Here is an 18,746-nt window from a genome sequence, read left to right on the forward strand (position 1 = left end):
TATAACAGAACCATGAAAGGTCAACTTGCCTTCAATACCAAAATCCACTCTACAATCGATCAATTATACTCTAATAGAAGAGTAAAATAACTAACCTTACCTCGTTATAAGAGAAAAATCATCCAACCAATCTAGTTGCCCAAGCCAAAAAATAAGAATAGTCAGGAATGGAACTTAAACTAAATACTAATCATCTGGCCACATACCAAGCGAGGATCAATTAACATTACATAATGACAGTAAGGGAAATGGCAATACAAACATCAATATAAATTTTAGGTGGTACCTACAAAAAGAAATCAACAACACATACCACTATAGGTCCATAAGAAGGACAATTTGCCAAGGTAAATATGACTCAAATCCAAATGCTACACCCATAAGGGAAAATATCAACACTGATCCACTTTATCCACTATAAAATAAATAATCTATAGGGGGAGTGATATAACCATGCAAGGCACACAACAATCGATATAAACCTACCAAGGATTAATATCATCAATGGGTATGAGAACCCTAATACACTCAAATAAGAAGATTAAGGCAGAAAATAGAAGGTGCACCTACCACGATGAATATGAAGTCACATGCTTAACGAGTCTGATAGAGAATAAATCTGAATAGTTCTAAACTTAGACTAAGCACTAAATTATCAACTAAGGCGCTAACCACATTATCTCCAACTGAAGGTGCTATAACACTATGATACTGATCTGGATAAGCTAAATGACTAATAATCCCATGTTAGGGACACTATCTAGACTAATAAACATTCTCTCTGATGTCATAGAAAACCCCTGAAGCTCTAACCTGGAGAGAAATATGACCTAACTCCAACTGGCTAACCAATTAACACAGATGGCACTCTCTACTAAAAGAACCATCCTTCCCACAATTATAACACACCTCAAGAAATCTAGGCTGGTAAGGAATATATGCTAACTCTATCTAAATAACCAACTCACCTCTAGTGCACTATCTAGAGTAATGTCTCATCTCGCCACAACTAAAAGAAGCTCTTGGAATACTTTGAGATATTGCCCCTTCTTATCTAGAATAGCCACCATGGCCTAAAGACCCATATCAAAACTATGTAAGGTCCAATGAGAACTTTACCCACTCTGATACCATGATTAATCTGAGAGCCACCCATAGCTTGAGACACTACCCGTGTGATATTAATAGGCTGCAAGTAAAGTTGACCTCCACCAAAAGAATCCTCAATCCTGAGATAGAATACCAATAGCACTGTACTGATGATATGTCCTCTTACCTCTACCTCTATAAGACTTAACACATGTTCTCTCTATAGCCCTTGCATGAATAAAAACTTGATAGAAGAAAGACCCAACTGCTATCAAGTGCTCTAATGCCAAACAGAAAGACAATGCTAATCCTTTAATAAATCCATGAACCATATTATGCTTTGAAGAATATAATATAGGAATATGTCTGGCCCACTCAAGAAATTCAATCTCATACTCTGAAACTGATAAGGAACCCTATAAATACCTAAAAATCCAACTCTAGCCTGAGGACTGCTCGATGAACTAGATGTAATCCCTATGGTTAGGTATCCATAAAAAGACTTGGGATCCTCCATGCCGAATCTCGAAAGGCTAAAATGGTTGCAAACTCTATTAGAGTCTGGGTTGGCCCTAAATCGTTTGACTAGCCCTGATGATACTTAACATCTATCCCTAACTTCCTGGTCTGACATTGTATTGATGCTCTAAAAATACATACCAAAAGATAATTTGTATCTATCGACAACCTCGTATTATCCATCTGAGATAGAATAGAGTCAAAGAACGTACTTGAGGCTCACAAAGATGCAAACACATGACAAGGAGTTGAGAATCGAATTTTCTAAAACTGTCATGTACCTTCCTGAAGATAGGTTATAGACGCCCCCACACCGATCCATAGGACTCTACTAGATAGATTGCTCTTATACTAACACACCGATTAACCTGGCTCTAATATCAATTTGTCATGACCCAATTTGTCAGTCCATGATGGAGCCTACTATAACCCACTAGTAGGACAACCAACCCATAGTTTGGAACTACTAGTAATACACTAGTAAGAGAAATGGAGGAAGAATGCAAAATAAATAAAATAAAATGCTAAAATACATAAAATAGTCCAAAAACCCGGTGAAATCAGTTTAAGAGCTTCTAATGTAATAATACTTACAAAATAAAGTACAAAATAAATATACTGATATAATCTATCCTGAATACAACCTAGAGACTAGTCTAGTACATAACAGGGAGAATAGCAATACTCCAAATGCTAGGAGCTCACTCTATGTCTCTGAACCATAGCTGCTCCACATGATGCACACAATAACGATGAGAAACCATACTATGATTTGTAGGCTACAGAAATGTAGTATGAGTACCAAACACATGGTACTCAGTAGACAATTACTGAGTAAGCCCCAAAGATAATGCAAATATAAATAGCATGCGAGCATGAATATAAACTACACCCAAATATCCAGCAAACTATATAATAAAGCTAAGGAGACAATAAGGATAACTGCTCTATTCATACCTATAGAAAAAACATAATATATCAAATAAAACCATAAGGATAAGCTATTCTCTTTCCATTATAATTCGAGACCCTATCACTATACCATATATTACTGGCCAATATACTAATAAAGAGTGAAAAAGGATATATAAAAGTATACAAGGCCAAAGTATGGATATACAACATAAAAAATGTAGAAAGGAAGGGATATATGGTGATACCATCACTACTATATATATATATATATAGATAGATTGGATATATATACAAGGCTAGGTACAACCTAAGTAATCACGCTAGTATCTCAAGGCCACCTATTAACACTAGCAACTAGTGTTAATATAATTAGGGTCTCTAATTAACATGTTTATACATGAGATAATTATCCATAATAAAGAAATCATAAATGAATAAATTAGGATGTCAGGGTCTAAATCCATAATGCCTAACTATGGGATAATCATGCATAATAGCACAACTATATGGTAGAAGAACCAAAATCATACCTCAAATCTCAATACTAGTTCAATAACCAACCTGTCATGAACCAACCATGATAACCACAATAATATAATTGGATACTTCGGTAACCAATATCTAATCGTGCCTCTTATAAAACCTCTGCCATCATAGGATCGGAAGGTTCAATCAATACACAACACATCATAAGCCATACTCTTCACTTATATCTATGTAACCCCTATAAGGTTAATAGATATAGGTGCCTATTGGTGATAAGTAATGCACATACATGAATGAATACAAGGAGAATCCATAATACCATAACCACTATAGCATCATCAATCACCAAACTTGAATTTAAACTCATATCATCATTCGCCGAACTTGAATCGAAACTTGTACCATCAATATCATCATTAGTCTACTCTGTCCAATACCATCTATATATATATATACATCATAATCACGACCTTAGGTCCAATGATATACTGACACACATGCATACATACATATATACATACTTATATATGTATACACACACACACACTAGATGTTCACTGGGTCGTGCTAGCAAGGACCCAATATATATTATCTTTTTATCTCAATTAATGTGATCTAAATAAAATTTAAATAATCAATTATATTTTTGATATGTTTTTAGATAATTTAAGTTGTTAATTATTACAATTTGTAATACATTTTTGGCATTGTAATTTACAATTTTAAATTGTTAGCTATTGTAATCTATAATACTCTACTTGTCAAAAATTTTATGGCATTAATAGTCAATTATATTTTTAAAATAACTTAAGTTTTTAATTATTGTAATTTATAATACTTTTTATTCTATTTTAATTTAAGTGACACTGAGATAATTTCAAAAGTCAATCATATACCACGATTGAAGTAGTGAAGTAGACGTGTCTTAAATGACACATAATAACTAATTAGAAGTGATATAGCAATATTGCTACAAAAAATACTTATGAAAAAATTTAAGTGAGTCTCAGATAAGATGTCAAGTTAATTTAAAACAACAAGAGTTAATTTGTGTCTATTTTTTTATTTAATATTATCAAATTTCTAATACTTCAATGAGTTATAATAATTAATTAGGTGTGATATAATAAAATTACGATTGAAGCAGCTAAAGCAGACATGTCATAAATGTCTAATTTACCTTTTCTATTAAACATGATTAATTTTTTAATAATTAAGATCCAACCAAATATCACGATGTGCTGAATCAGAAATATATTAAATAAGTCATTATAACTCATTAGAAGTGATATAACAAAATTGCTATAAAAAATATTTGTGAAAAAAATTTAAGTGGGTCTCATATAAGATGTCAAGTAATTTAAAACATCAAGAGTTAATTTATCATTTTATTTTTATTTTATTTTTATTAAATATTATTAATTTTTTAATACCTAGATGACTTATAATAATTAATTAGGGGTGATGTAGTAAAATTATGATTGAAACAACTAAAACAGATATGTCATAATTGTCTATTTTACCTTTTTTTTTTATTAAATATTATTAATTTTCAAATACATAATAATATATAATAATTATTTAGGGGTAATACAGTAAATCACAAAAAAGCAGGCACGTCGACGAAGAGGTGTCTGCTTCTTCGCATTTCTAAATAATAGTAATACAACATAACCACAACATTATAGTTTGGGGAAAATCATATAATCCACCGATCACATAGAAAACATTATACTAAAGGTTCATTAGTCTCAACTATGCCTAACACGCTAACATCTGTATATAAGTCTACAAAGCTAACACAAGTCTAGGCCTAAGGTGAGCTGGAAAGACATACTTCTAATCTCCAAAATCTATTTTAGACAAGCTTCTACCCTGAGCTAGGCTAAGGAAGCTACTTACACTTCTAGATGATAAATAAGCCATGATTGGACCTAAGATAGCAATTTTATCTAGAACATGAGAAACTAAGTCGAATTCACCTAGGTTATGGTTTCAAAATAGCTTAAGCTATCCAAATAAGGCCAATCATACCAATCATGTTTCTAATACCTAAATCTCATCCCCTATCTAGAATAATATCACAAATATACTATGAATTAGCTCTATCTATAAAGAAGATTATAGGATTATAAAAGTATAAGTCGAATTCGCCTTGGTTATAGTTTCAAAATAGCTTAAGCCATCCAAATAAGGCCAATCATACCAATAACACTTTTAATACCTAAATCCCATCCCCATTACAGCATAATATCATAACTATACTAAGAATTAGCTCTATCTATAAAGAAGATAATACGATTATAATAGCATAATAAGTATTTCAATTTAAGGGTCAAATACCCTTATAGCCCCAAACTCACAATTTAGGTTAATCCATAGTGTTCTGCCTACAATCATATCGTAACACCCATATCTAACATAAAATAAATATAAATACCATCTCAAGAATAAGAGTAGACATAAGCCTACCTTAAAGCCGAATTGTAACCATTGAATAATTCATAAATCATCGAACTTCACTCTATGATCTCGGAATGTGGTCATACTCTAAAAATAGTAATCTATACATCACTAGGAGTAAAATGAGATCCATATTGCTATGTTAAAGTTCAGGTTAAATTTTAGGAAAGAACAGGCTCAAGGGCCCCACAAATGGAATTCAAAATTGAACCCGTCACGAGTTTCCTCAAAGGACAAGAAAGTTAAGCTCAAAAGTTAAGCACAAATGGAGCACAATTCAGGTCTCAAATCAACCCTCAAAGTTTAAAAATTCAAGCTCTAATTTCTAAGAATTTTACCAAGAATCAAGATGGAAATTGAAGAGAAAATTAATGAAAAATGACCAAGAAGAGTTGGGTTATCTTACCTTAACTTATGTAGATAATTTTTTTCTTTTTCTCTCTTTTACCTCTTTGTTTGGTGTAAAATTAAGGGAAAAGGTGAAAGAAAATCGGGTGGAGAAAGAAGGTTAAATAGTGTCAAGTGTCGCTTAAGACATCACCCAGTTTCTTAAGAGACAATCACTTAGATAACACTTTTATCAGTCACATGATCTAGCTTTGGATTCAGGTATCGCTTAAGTGATCCCCATGCCGCTTAAGAGATACTCGCTTAAGTGGACATTGACTAAATAGTCAATGTCTCTTAAGCGACAACATGTTGCGTACGTGGAGTTCGCTTAAGTGAAAATTTGTTCTCTTAAGCGATTGCATCAGTAACCTGATGCACTAAATTTTCATAACTCTAGAATTTCAAATATGTGCTCGGAATTCATTCAAAACCCTGTGTACGCAAACTAAAAAAATATCATATCAAATTTGACATTTAGGACTCAATGAAATAATGAAACTTTCATCCGAGGTCATTCCAACTAAGTATGGAGCCCACATCTATAGTTCTATTTTTCACATAATCCGCCCAATAGCCCAAAATGAGTTCAGAAGCTTCTAGACCTGAACCAAGGGTCCCCCTAGACTAAAATCAATATTTTGGAGCTGATGGCACTGTAGAATTTCTCATTCAAGATCATCTACTAGGAGTTTTATTTTGACACCAAATCTTAAACAATAAAAGCTCCAAAATATAGAAATGAGCCTAAAATCCAAATAAACTTTCTGATTACCGAATGACAGTTTCGATAAGTCATAAATAACCTGTAGCCAGTATAAGAAGGCTCGAAATGCTGGATATACATGCAAATTGAGGAAATGACCTAAAAGGTCATTACATTGATGAAGTTAACGACGGAAGGGTATGCATAGGTTTGACTTGTCACACATGCGTGATGTAATTTTGTGAGAAGAATTGACACCAGAACATTATAGTGAGCTCACGCATTATGGCATTCCCACCCTTATGGAATCATTTCTATTTGGATTAAGCTAAATTATCATGTATTGATTCCCTGACTCTGAGCGAATATATAGGATATATGTCCTGCAGGCAGACCCTCATAATGATCCCCTAAGGAGAGGCATACCCTACAATTGATGGAAATTCAGTAATAAAAACAAATATAGATGTGAGGCATCATTGACATACATTTGATGGAAAATACCTGCAATAAGTCATATTATGATCATTTGTATTTGATATAGGTATAGGACATCATTAAGGCCAATTTTTAAGTGTCTTATAATGAAGAATAACTTAAGGACACATGTATAAGCTAATCGGGTTTCCTACGTAAGTCATACTATAGTTTCTAATAATATTGGTTCATAATTGCTCATTATTAATATTTGAATTATGACATGCTAGTTTGACTAGTGTATTCTCCACCGTTTCATGTCGTATATCAGTTATTCACATGCTCATAAGTCTTTCATCTTGATATCTGATCCATATGCACATCCATATTTGTTACGTGTTATTTTGTTTGCTTTACATACCAGCACACATGTTATATATATTGATATACATTTGTTCGAGGCACTATATTTCTATAAATATAGGATCAGGTAAGACAATTAGCAAACTTCTATACTAAACACTCGTCCCATGTTCTACAAAGCCGTTAGTGAGCTCCTCTTTCATATAGAGAACATACATATCTAATACTTCTTAGTAATGTTTGGCGTTATAGTTTGGATGTTAGGGGCCTATCCCAATCATATTCCATTGTACGGATACAAATTCTATTAATGGATTCATAGATAATATTAAGTTATCTCATGTGGTTATAGTTTCACTTGTCTATATCAGTTAGGTTCAATGGGATAGAATTGTGTATTTACATAGGCCCTCATAATTCTTTAGAAATAATAAATCTTCTACTTAGAATTTATGTTAGTTGTATAGAACATGCTTATAGGGTTCTTATTCGCGCTATCTAGTATTAGGAGCATGACAAATCTCTAAATCAGATCAACAAAATTTTTTGACAATTGCATTTTCCTTAATACTTTCATCAGAAAGAACCAAGATATTCTATCATATGCTTTAACCATATCAAGTTTTAGGATCACATTGGCTAGTTTACCTCTCTTTATGATATTATTGACCATATCTTTTATGTCAATGACACATTTCTAATGATGCTTCTAGCTTTAACAATGTCTGATTGATTGTGAGAAATTAATTTGGGTAAATAAGCTCTTATTTTATCATGAACAATCCTGAAGATTATCTTGTTGATGAAATTTCTTTAACTAACTAATCTCAAATAAATGAAAGATTGAATCTGCTCATTTTTAGGTAAAAGGACCAAAGTAGTGTGAGTAAAGGACTTAGGAAGAGAATTACCTCTAAAAAATAATTTACACCATTCTGAATATATCATTACCTACCATTTTTGAGCAACACTAATAGAATTTTCCTGATAAACCATTAAGCCCACTTGCTCTATCTGGATTTATAGTAAAAATAATTTTTTTGATTTCATCAAGAGTTAGTTGCTTACAAAGATGTATATTATCTTCCTTATTAATGAGTTTGGAATATTTCTCAACAAATGAAAAGTAGTAACGTCTCCTTTTTGTAAGAATTGAGTAAGATAAAAATTTACTATTTTTGAAACTATCTCTTCTTCCTCTTCTAGTCAGCTATTCTGTTTGTTCTGAATTCTGTGCGAGTGGAGTTTCTTCCTTCTGCCTTTCACAATACTACAAAAGAATCTTGTATTTCTATCTCCATTCTCAAACCAGTTATAGTTGTTCTTTTGTTGTCAAAATATTTTTTCATAATGCACATACCTTTTAAATTCAGCTTGAGCTCTTGTAACATTTCTCTGTTTCCAGCATTATTTCGCCATTGGCTGAGTTTTAGGAGTGACCACCTTTTGTTTGCTAGGATTTCTATCCTTCACAACATTTTACTTACCTAAATATCCCACCACTTTAATTCTAGATAGGATTTTTGTTTTTTCATAATAAATCTGTGAACTTGAAGTTGTAGTTATGGTTATGTTTAAGTCTGTTGCTTTCTCTCATTTTTCTCCTCTATCACTAAAACCTTTGTTCCCTCATTCGTTTTGCTAATACTTCCGCAATCTCTCCTTCTATGTCCTTACATTCTACACTTATTATAATACTTTGCGACATAATCATATTTAATTTATATCACTTCAATTCTTGCTTTTCCGGTTGCTTCATTTTCAATATCCATAAGCACTTATTTAGAAAAATCTTCTTTACGGTCAACCACCACTTTTACCTTGAACAACTTGATCTAGCTTATTAATGGTAGATAGATCAAGTTGGATAGATTTACCTACTGTTGAGGCTAAAGAAAACAATTATTCTTTAACAAAGTAGGTGAGTAAAATATTTGAAAAATATACCCACGCTAATGTCTTTATCGTTTCTTCATTCATCTTGAACCTTGCATCATAAATTAGTTTGCTCATTAGATATGAATATCTGTCTTTGCACGTATAAGGCATCTTTTTTAAAAAAATTAATGAAATCTACTTCTTGAGTAAGTCCAATGAGAATATGTTTGCTAGGGAATAAACCAATTTGGCTATCACCTTTAATATCACAGTGTTTTCGAACAATCTTTCTCAACTCATCAAGATCTGTCTTTTTGTAAGTGAATTTTCCTATAACTAAAAATTGAAGATTTTCAATTCTATTCATTTTATCAACTTCTTTCTCCATCCATTTGACGTGGAACAACTTTCTCCATGAAAACTTCTTTACAAGAAATGAATTCTATATTGGAATAACATTTGCAATCATTTTTCTCCATAGGCATACCAAGGGTTTTTGGTTCTTCACTAGTATTTGAATTCAAAGATGGAAAGTATGCAATGGAAAAATGTCAACCAACCATGTTGTTCATGTCGATCTAGGGTTTAGGGGTCATTTTAGGAGAGAGAAAAGAGAGCATTTTTTGGAAACTTATAGGAGATTATTTCTTCAGACTTTACATTGTTTATCTCATAGTTGCTATATTTTCTTCATTGTGTCTTTGTCTTTTTACTTGGAGTTACTACACTTGAGCTAAGGGCCTTTTGAAAATAACATATCTATCTTCATGAGGTAGTGTAAGGTTTGCCTACACACTCTATCCTCCCCAGACTTCACTTGTAGAATTTTATTGAATATGTTATTATTTTTATATGGGGTTGATGATGCAACTTCATCAACTTAACTGTTTGGTCCATGTATACTTTGCTCCAGGTAATTTCTTCTATCGGATAAGTTTTTAATTTTTATGTCTCTTAGATATTATTCCCTTAAACGTTAAGCTTTAACTTGTAAAAAAACAAAATGAGTTATTCAATTCTATAATATTGTAACTTATTGAATTAGATAATATAAATCATGCTAAGAGGTAAAATTAGAATTTTCAATTTATAAATTTTATTAAAACTTTCGTTACTTATTAAATTTTGAACAAATTCTCTCTCCTCTCTCTCTCTCTCTCTATCTATCTATATATATATATATATATTTCAAAAAAAGTATAAAAATAAAATTTAAATAAAAATTATTGAATTATGTGGAACTCGTAATTACTTCTATGGTTCCACCCCTGACCGTGCTTAGCTTCTATTAACTCTACAGTTCTCCTACACAATGGTTGGTTTGACTAATTAACTCTATCTAACTAGCTAATTGATTACCATAGTTATTTATTATAGAAATTGTTAATAAAACTATAGTTACAGTTAAAAAGTAAAATGAACACAATGGATTCAAGTTGATTGCGGTAGAATTCGATCCAAGAATAACACTCTTGATATGGCCCTTTCAGTATGCAACAATCTGAAAATGTCATATGACTCAAACAACCCCAAATTGGTCATTGAGTTTGAACTCCATGAGAGAAAAAGAAAGATAAAATATTTTCCGTCAACAAATAATACTCTCTATTTTAAGAATAAATAAACTGGTGACTTAAGGTATTTTTTTCATCTTACTATTTTTTTAATTAAATTTTGGAATTTGATTAATCAAAAATCAAAAATAAAGTCTTAACAAGGATGGACTAACCCACCCGAAATTACCCAACAAAAAAACAAAAGCCTTCTTCTAGTGACCTACCCGACCTAATCCAAAACCTAACAAACAAAAATACATATAAATAGAGTAGGGTTTCCAAATTGAGCTTGTCCTATTCATCTATTTGGCTCCGACTCCTTTTACAATGTTCCCCTTTTTTAATTAACATTTTTCTCTTCTCCAAATAAGAGTGATATGCACCGTGCTTGGTCGATCTTGAGTAGAGCTTCTTTCAGCTTGCATAAGTAATGCCTATCCATTTCTTCCACTTTGCTCTCTGTTGGTCTCTATAGTTGTTCTTCCTTGATGATTTTGTTTGTTCTTCTTCCATTACAGCTGTGTTCTCCAGTGAATAGGACTTTGTTGTAATTTTTGAGATGCATTAAGGGATCTAGTAAACTAAAAACGGTTACCTCTTCCAAGTAAGTTGGTCTCTACCTCTTTTCTCCTTTTAATTTTGTGTATCAATGTTTTGCTAGAATTCTGAATCACACTCTACAGATTCAGCTAGTATGGAGATACTGGGATGCTCAAAACCATAAATATTTGAAAAGTAACATATTTCTCAAGTTCTTCAAGTCTGATCTGACCATCTGACCCTCTCATTTTGCTACGAGTCCTTTTTTACTGGCTGCTGTAAATTAGGCTAAATAGTTACTTCACCTTTTATGATACCTTTTTGGTTTGTATATATAATTCTTGTGAAAATATTAACTTTATCTTACCTAGAACCTTCACCCTTTTTATTGTAGCAATACCAAATAAGGACATTGTAACTTATCACTGTTAAGAATTCGCTTACCCATTGCTTGTAACTGCTGAAATTCTGTGAATGTGAAGTCCCCTTTATCAAGTACCAAATTAGAAAAATAATGAGCTAACTAGTTTCCTTCCCTGAGAATATGTTGAAACTACACTTGCTTTATTGACATTAAATGCTAAATTTGTTGTACACTGTCTGATATACTACATAGACAGTCCCATTCTATTTTTAAAATTCTTTGCATTGATAATGAAACAGTCTGAATGATCACTTTATCTTATTTTGTATGACTTCAATGCTTTGCCTCCTATAGTATTGCTATTGCTTTTGCCTCCATATTATTAATATTCTCAATTATGGCTTCTTTTGTATATAGTAAATCACCATGCATATCTCTTAGACAAAAAACATATGAACTATTTTCTAGATTTCCTCTTGATGCTCCATTAGTGTTATACTTCACCCATCCTACTGAAAATCCCATAGAACAGTAGTAACTCTAACTTTAGTCTTTAATAGTTCAAAATCCTTTAGAATTCCTAGCCAATCTTAAGAGAACTCCAACTTTGGTTTCCTCACTTTCAGCAATATCCTCATATTCCTTGTAATATAAAAAATCATCCTTTGTCCAATCACATCTTTACCCTCATGCTTCATGCTATTACTTCTTTTCCATAATTCCTATAGAATAATACTAGGTAAAGCGTGGAAATACACTTTCTCCCTTTGTTTCACTTCTGCATTCCACTATTTAAGAATTTTTTCCCTTAGGCTTATATCCTGAATGTTCATACCTGCAAAAAAAGAAAAATAGGACCAAGTCATATTTGTAATATGGGATCTCAAGAATAGATGAGACATAGTCCCTTGTGCTTCAATTCCTCACCTCCTTATATTATCATCCATAGGTACTTTACCTTTCCACATTCTCCACATAAAAAAAGGTAATTTTAAATTGGCAACCCTTTTATCCATAACTCTATATAAGTGGCATTAACCATCTCTCTTTGTCTAACACACTGCCATGCTAATTTTACTGTAAGCATGTCTTTTGATTCCATACTCCATTAACTTTATCCTTTACTTGTTTTTTCTCAGGTGGTCTTATTTTAGATAAAATATGAGTTGCAAATTCCTCTGGGAAAATGTTCTTTATCAACTACTCATTCCATGCTCCATTTAAAACCAAGTTCCTTAAATATTGACACCTCTCATCCCACTCCTTACTTTTCTACATGATAGTATACATATCCCACATACTTGTCCAGTATGAGAATTCCCACTTCTGATCTCCCATACAATAATGTGCTTTGTAAGATCTCTAGCTTGTAGCATTTTCTTCCAAACTTGAGAACATCCCCTACCAGTTTTCCACATTACCTCTTTATGGTGCTTTTTTTTATTATACTTATTGTATATGTAAGAACTCGACATACTCTTTAGTATTGAAGTTCCACTATAATTTACAAAATAGAGTAGTGGATACATCTTGTAACAATTTGAAACCCAACCCTCCTCCCTCTTCTGGTAAACACAACTTCTCCCATTTCACCCAATGTTTTTCTCTTCCACTTATAGTTCTGCTCCAGAAAAATTAAGTAAATAGTTTCTGTATTTTATTCAAAACATTTATAGGAGGATTCATAACTAAAGTCAATGAATAATAATACCCTGCAAAACATGCTTAATTAGAATGGCTCTACCATCAAAATATAGTAATTTGCCTTTCCAACAATGCAATTTGTTGCTTATTCTATTTATTATAGACTGGTAATAATCTTTATTCTTCCTCATGTAAAAAATTAGATAGCCTAATTAGTTAAAGGGAAACTCCTGTCTGAATATCCTTATAGCTACCTCTGTCATTACTACTGTACCATTAGACACTCCCTTATGCAATTATATAGCATGTTTCTCTTTATTGATCTTTTGTCCAGAAACCCTTTCATATATGTGTAGAACTGTTGTTACCATATGCAAAGTACCTATATCAGCCTTCCATAATATAATTATATCATATACAAAGGATAAATGATTAATTTTAAGACTTCTCCTTGGCATACCAAACAACGTGAAGTCCTTTTTGAGTAGCAAAGTCTTCAAACTCCTAGATAACACTTCTACAACTAGGCTAAACAAAGTAAGATATAGTGGATCCCCTTGCTTCAATCCTCTGGAAGATTTTAAAAAACCTTTAGGTTGCCCATTCAACAATAGTGAATACCAATTATTTTCAAGTAACCTGAACATCATATTAATTATTTCTTCACAAAAGCCTATCTTTCTCATGAATTTTGTAAGAAACAACCACTTCACCCTTTCATATTCTTTCATCATATCTAAATTCATAACCATATTAGGAGGCTTTCCTCTTTTCCTTATTTCAGACATAATTTCCTGGACCACTAGTATATTCTCAACAATACTTCTTCCTTGGATAAAACCTATTTGTTCTTCATAAATTATATCTGGCCAAATTCCCTTGATACTTTCATGAATAATTCTAGAAAAGATTTTATTCACAAAATTACTAAGAGATATAGGTCTCATATCTAAAATGGCTTTCACTGCTAACTTCTTTGAAAAAACCACCAAGTTAGTATGTGCAATGAATCTTGGAAGATCATATCCACAAAATAAAGCTATTATTATTTAAGGAAGGTACCAACAATATCCCATGCATCTTGATAAAATGCTCCAGTCATTCCATCAGGCCCCCAAGCTCTATTTGTATTCAAACCCATAACTGCAGCTTTAACTTTCTCTAGACTTGGAACTTTCTTCGACTCTTCATTATGCATTTTTGATATTACTAAAGTTAATTCCTCCAGCATTGAGAAATCTATTTCATCCCCCTGCTTTTCAAATTATTTCTAAAAAATTCTGTCACACCTTCTGCAATCTCAGCTTGCTCTTCTATCCAAATGCCTTCTTCATTCTGAATTCCTCTAATCTTTGGTCTAGACCTTCTGCCTCTCACTATTATGTGAAAGATTTGATATTTCTTCACCATACTTGAAGTATTCAAATCTTTCTTTCTACCTCTAAAATTTTCTTCCCTTCTTAGTTGCAAACTTAGGTCTGTCTGTGCCTTTATTAAGTTTGCTCTATTAGTTCCTAAAGGATCTTTTTCAAACTGCTTCTTCCTTACTTTTATAACCTCCACCAAAGTAGCTATCTCTTGAAAACTATTACTAAATTTCTCTTTACTCTATTTTGTTAAAGCAACTTTTGTCTTTTTTAATTTTGATGAAAGATAATAAAAGTATTACCTTCTATATCACTCTACCAATTCATCTCTATCACCTCCTTGCATGATTCCTCTTTCAACCAAAAATTAAGAAATCTAAAGAACTTGACAATTAGCTTACTTATGCTACTGAAATGTAATAATATAAGAGAATGATTATAACCACTTCTCACCAAATATTTGTAATGCCTCGAGTTTTCGCCCTTGAAAATTCTTGAGCTTTGGGCTTAGTCCTTGGTTACAACTCGATGTGATGAGTCATGAGATGTGGTTACAGGGTCATAGGGACCCTGTTCATAACCAAATCAGAAAGTTAGAGGCAAAGTTCTACTTAGAGTAAGAGTGGCTCACCAAGAGCCGTACGAACTTGTTACGAGTTATAGGTTTAAATCATAGGATGTCTAGTGTTTAACCCATTTGGGTTTTGTGTTTCCTATGACTAGACCCTACAAGTCGTAAGGTCTCAATACAATTATGATTGTTGAGTTGTAAGGTTGATAGTGTGTGGGGGTACTAGTCACTATCTTAGATACAACTCGTGGTGATGAGTCGTAAGGAGTGGCTATGAGTCAATGGTTAACTCATAGTCAAAGGAGACACTTTTAAGGTTTTAAGTTGAGGGAAGTCTAGACATTTCCCCTCTTTCCAACCTTGAAACCCACTTCTTATAACCTCTTTAGGATATTTTTATCCCTCATAAACAACTTAAATAACCTCTCAAACACTCCCAAATCCTCAAGGTCAAGAACAGTTAGGGTTTTCAAAAGACTAATCAGTTGGGGCTTCCAAGGGTGATTTCTCTCAGTACTTCTTGGTGATTAAGGCATGTTACTCTTCCCCTATACTTGTATTTTCTTAATGTTATAATTTGGATAAGGTTTATATGGTTTTTATGATTGGGTTCTAAACTATGTATTGAAGGTTTTGAATATAAATTATTTAAAAATACTTCTTCTATGGTATTTATGAAATTATTTTTGCTTAAATTGATGGTTGGTAATTGATTTGGGGTGCTGGGAATGGTGGATGGACATGGATACAATGGAATCCCTAAATTGATAAATCATGGAATTAGGGGTTCAAAGGACTCCCGGAATTAATTGGTTTGGTATAGAAATTGGTAACAATCTCAACCCACTTACATAATTAGTTTTAGAATATGCATCATCACTTATTTTGATTTACTCCTTGACATTAATACATGGCTTAATTGGTTAATTGGATGATAATGGTCTTGAAAACCTTGTGGGGTACACAGGAATCTCCTGAGTGATTTTTATAATAGAGTTTGTAGGGTACACGAGAATCCCTAACTGCCTTAATGATATTAATTGTAAGCTATAATCGGTATGAAGATACCACTTAATAATGCCTCTATAATTGACTCTAAGAATTGGCGGTTGGGTTATGTGTTAAATATTTTAGTTGGGCAATATTGGGGTAGTGCTAGCTAGCCGTGAAGGTGTGATTCTAAAGGACGGACACTGGAAACTCAAGTTTTTCGACATGAGGATTAGTCTTATTGACCAAGTGCTTGTACGGTATAAGGGAATCCCCTAAATGCACAGATGTACATATGTATCATAGAGGGTAAAGAGTACAAGGGAATATTCGGCCACCTATGGTATCTCTGGTTCATGTGGCCAACACGCACTGAGGCTCGTCCGAGGGTAATACTTGACCCATATTTCAGTGGGTGCTACACAATCTCGATTAAGGTTTTAAAGTACATGCTAAACTTTGTCCGCCATCCCGGCATGGAGTGTGTATATATATAGATATTTAATTGCATATAGTTATGTGCATTGGTTTGAATTGGTTTTGAATTGATGGCATTACTTTATCTTTATCTTTATCCCTTAGTTGCATGTAAGTGTCCACCTCACTAGCCGTCTTCGGATGCTGTATCTCCATGCAATGTAGAAAGCGACCATACTTTTACACCTCCTACACAATGAGTAGGTAATTTGGGGATAGCTTTTGAGTCAGACTAGAGTGGTGAGCTGCCATACTTTGGAAGACCCCATTTCATGCAATGGCTTTCTTTATGTCTTTAATATTTCTTTGGTCTTGGTTTTGGCTATGTTCGGGGAATGTCCCAACTGGCTATTCTTTTATTTTGATTAGAGGCTTAGTTGGACTATTGTGGACATGGGCAATATTGGTTGGTTGTATGGTTGTTGGTGGTTAGTTTTGGTTATAGACTTATCATAATATCTTTAAATTGATCTTCTTTTATCATGTTATATCTTCAAAATTCATCTGACATGGGGTGTAAGGTGGTTAATGGTTTGGGGTATTAGGGATGGTCTCCAAACCTAGTTGGACTTAAGATACCTGTCATGGCCTGACCCTTGTTTGGGTCATGAAAAATATGGTATCAGAGCCTAGGTTTGATGTCATCATTAGATGTCCAATAAATTCATCTCATTTAGAGTCTCTTTTATAGGTGTGTAGCATACCACACTTATAAAGGAGAGGCTACGAGCCATTTAGGAATGTTTTCTTTCTTGTTCATCTATTTCAAGCTATAGAGTTTAAGGTCTTGAATTCCTCTAATTCTTATTTATTTGCTTTTCAAATCATGACTCCCAGATGATTTAAAGCTCATGGAATCTCCTATGTCCATCTTGAGGACACTACTGATGGGACACGCCCTACTTTTGGAGTATGGACGGGGTCTAGGGATTTAATTCTTGATTGTCCTTTCAGAATTCCACTGATCCCCTCTAATCCTTCTCAAACTACTTAGTTTGATGTGTCAACTATGGAATTTTATCAGTCTAAATTCATATGTTAACTTAATTAGTAACTTCTCAGTTTGAGCATGTAGCTTTTGGCACTCCATCTTCTGAGGCCACAAGGATTGGCCAGTTTATGAGGTTAAGTCCTCCAAATTTTACTGGTACCAAGGTTAAGTGAGAATCCTTAAAGCTTCATTAATAATATGGATAAGATCTTTTGGGTTAATCATGCTTTGGATCTTGAAGGTGTAGAATTCACTACCTACCAATTGAAGGATAAAACATACCAGTGGTACAATGAATGGGAGCAGTTGAGAGGAAAACATATTAATACTACCTTGTGGGATGATTTCTATAGTGCTTTTCGGGATCACTTCTTTTCTTAGGAGTTGTGGGAGGAGAAAGCATAGGAATTCGTCAATCTAAATTATAGGGATGGCAGTCAATAAGTATGCCATGAAATTTTATCAGATATTTTAGTATGTTCTTGAGTTGGTAACTAGCATGAGGACTAGGATGAGGAAGTTTGCTTCCAAATTATCATGAGACTTGATTCTGAAGAGTAAGGCTGCCTTATTAAACAAGGACATAGATATTTCCCAACTTGTGGTAAATATGAAACAAGTTGAGAAATAGAAGAATAAGTAAGTTGAGGTTGGGGAAAGAAAGAGAAAGAAATTTTGGCATTCAGAATAAGGGGGAGATCAACAGTAGAGAGCCAGGGATGGTGGGAAGTGGTCCAAAAAGAAGTGGGGCAATTCTGGGTCCTACTCAACGGCTAACACTTCTTACCCAAAGCCATCTGGTGATCAATGTTTTAGAGTGGTGATGGTTCTAGAGCATCGAGTACCCAATCTCAGGCTAGTGGGGCTAAATCAGCTCTATTATATTTTCCTTGCAGATTTTATGGTCGATTGCATCATGGTTTCTGTGATGAAGAGAGGGATAGGTGCTTCAAATGTTGCCATCTAGGACACATGCTTAGTAACTATCTCGTGGGTAAGGTTGCTTCTAGGATAAACAAGGTT

General features: G+C 33.2%; 1 pseudogene; it reads right to left on the minus strand.

Annotated features, from left to right (window-relative positions):
- The window catches only part of LOC107857583, a 69,039-nt pseudogene extending 54,514 nt beyond the window's left edge, over positions 1 to 14,525 (minus strand).
- Between the last annotated feature and the right edge of the window lie 4,221 nt (positions 14,526 to 18,746).

This window comes from Capsicum annuum, chromosome 1 (assembly GCF_002878395.1).
Source record: "Capsicum annuum cultivar UCD-10X-F1 chromosome 1, UCD10Xv1.1, whole genome shotgun sequence".
NCBI classification, from domain to species: domain Eukaryota; kingdom Viridiplantae; phylum Streptophyta; class Magnoliopsida; order Solanales; family Solanaceae; genus Capsicum; species Capsicum annuum.